Source organism: Echinops telfairi, unplaced genomic scaffold (assembly GCF_000313985.2).
Source record: "Echinops telfairi isolate 266 unplaced genomic scaffold, ASM31398v2 ScPeMD7_7457;HRSCAF=8495, whole genome shotgun sequence".
Taxonomy (NCBI): Eukaryota; Metazoa; Chordata; class Mammalia; order Afrosoricida; family Tenrecidae; genus Echinops; species Echinops telfairi.
Window position 1 is genome coordinate 2419708 of NW_022111357.1, and position 2400 is coordinate 2422107.

General features: G+C 46.4%; 1 protein-coding gene across 1 annotated transcript in view; it reads right to left on the bottom strand.

Moving 5' to 3' along the window:
- CTPS1 (CTP synthase 1) overlaps positions 1-1739 on the bottom strand; it is a 45189-nt gene extending 43450 nt beyond the window's left edge. The window contains exon 1 of the mRNA XM_004704928.3: positions 1720-1739. The gene's annotated coding sequence lies outside the window, so the exon portion shown is untranslated. The remainder of the gene's footprint in view (positions 1-1719) is intronic.
- Between the last annotated feature and the right edge of the window lie 661 nt (positions 1740-2400).

Below are 2400 nucleotides of genomic sequence, written 5' to 3' on the forward strand. Positions count from 1 at the left end.
TTATTGTGGAGTTTCCGTCTCCAAGCAACTTTTTACCTAGGAAGCCCGGGGGCAAGGCCATTTCTGCACACATCTACCTGCAAACCATCAGCTACTACAGAAAAAAACACAACAAAAGCATTCAATCCTTGGGAAATGTCGGTAATTGCAAAGAAGAAGCAAAGCTTGTGTGTGTGTGTGTGTGTGTGTGTGTAATGGGATCTGTTAACAATGCTTTCATGCAGAATTCAAGGCACCCATTGCAAGGTCATGCATGTCACAGCCAAGCCAAACATCTCCTGACCTAATACAGAAGCGTATGAAACTGGTCACGGATGACTTGCCAACCATCGGTTACTATGGTCAATGGAGATCACCAGGAAGGAACCCTGGGGCTGGGGGACTCATTGCTGGGCAGCGGACTGAAAGGTTGACAGCATGAAGTCACCAGAAGTGGCAGTCTGCTTGTGTGGAGGTGACAGCCTTGGGGACTGGGCCAAAAGATGGCCAACTCAGCAGTCACACTGCAGCAGGGGTGGGGAAGGTCTGTCTCATGGGCTGTGCGGGAAGAAACCTCGGGGGAAGAGAGCCAGCGGTCAGTGTAAGATGTAAAAACAATAATAATTTATAATTTATCAAGGGGTTATGAGGGTGGGAGAGGGGAGGGAGGGTAAAAAGAGGAGCTGATACCAAGGGCTCAAATGCTTAGAAAATGATGATGGCAACATATGTACAAATATGCTTGATACAATTAATGTATGGGTGTATGATACAATTGTTATAAGGGCTGTGAGAGCCCCCAATAAAATGATTTTTAAAAATAAAATAATAGTAATAATAAAATAAAAACAAACCAAGCTCACGTTCATCAAATTGATTCCGACTCATAGCGACCCTATAGGACAGGGTAGAACTGCCTCTCTGAGACTGTTACAGGAGTAGAAAGCTTCATCATTCTCCCAAGCAAGGGCAGCTGGTGGTTTTAAGTCCAATGTGAAACCTACTACACCAGTAGGGCTCCCCATTAATACCAGCTTCCCAAAGGGAAGCCATTCCAACCATCGCCTTAGGGGTGAGTTAATTAAATGATTCACCAAATATAGCAGACTAATTTTGAAGATGATAATTTGCATTGCCCACAAATGCTGTTATAAATATTCAAATGGCCCTTGACAGAATAAAGGTTCCCTAGCCCTGCTCTACAACGAAGACAGTCAAGACCAAATGAAACAGACGAGGATACCAATCCTGGAGCCCTGAGCTTCAGAGGAAGAGATCGAATACTAACTAAGCGAGAAATGGCATAGCCATGGTGCGGGTGGAGGTCCACGGAGAACTGCTGGCTTGTGCCTGTGGTGTGGCCCTCCTGAATGTTTCCACGCCGTATTCAGCAGCCTGACAGCACGCGCTGTTCCACACTGGCGACGCTGTTCCACACTGGTGATGAGAAAGGAGGATTCCTCCCTTGTCCCCCCCTCTCCTGGTGACCAGGGGAGGCTAGGCCCACCCTCATGCCTCTCAGCTCCCCTCTGGGGAGCCCCTGCCTGCTCCTCCGAAGGTCTGAGCGGTTCCCTTGTGGATCTGGCTCCTGGGTACCCTGGCCAGACCTGGAGGTGTGGGAAACTCTGCCGTAACAGACCACTAGACTGAAGAAAACCACCTAGGTGTATCCGAATCAAACATTGCAAACGGAAGACAGGAGAGAATCCTGAGCGCAACTCAGGAAAAGCACAAAGTTACCTGTAAACGGGACCCGGTAAGCCGAGTGCTGATGGCTGAGCTGAGACTTGGCAGGCAGGAAGGGAATGGGAGGACACATACAACACTCTGGAAGAAAAAGAAAGAAAAGGCCAACCAAGAATCACAAACCCAATAATATTGTCCCGCAAGTACAGTGAAATTAGGTCATTGCTGGATAAACAAGAATTCAAGGAACTTGTAAAACCCACACCGATCTTATAAATAATACCAGTGGGAGTTCTTTGGGGAGAGAGCCACCACCTGAGATTGACAAACCTGATATCCCCACCCAGAAGTCACCCCGACAGAGATGGATTCAGAGAAAGAACTTTACAGGTCTGCAAACAGAGAACCAGAGTGATCCATTTGGAATGAAGACAACCGTAAGTGGAGGGAGAAGGTAGCTACAGAACTTAGCGTCTTCATCAAGGAATAAAAGGGCAACCTTAAAGAAAATGAATAAATCTCATTTAAAAAATCAGGGAATTACAAAATTGAATAAACACTAAGAAAACAGCAATGAGTCAGGTGACAAGAAAACCTATAAACAAAATGAGCTCACCACAGAAAGGGCACCTCATCGCATGGTTGAACTCAGTCCATCACAAAAGGACAAGTGTTGTATGAAACCTCTGAGTTATCACCTTCTGGCCATCATTACTTATGGGGCACATTATAATC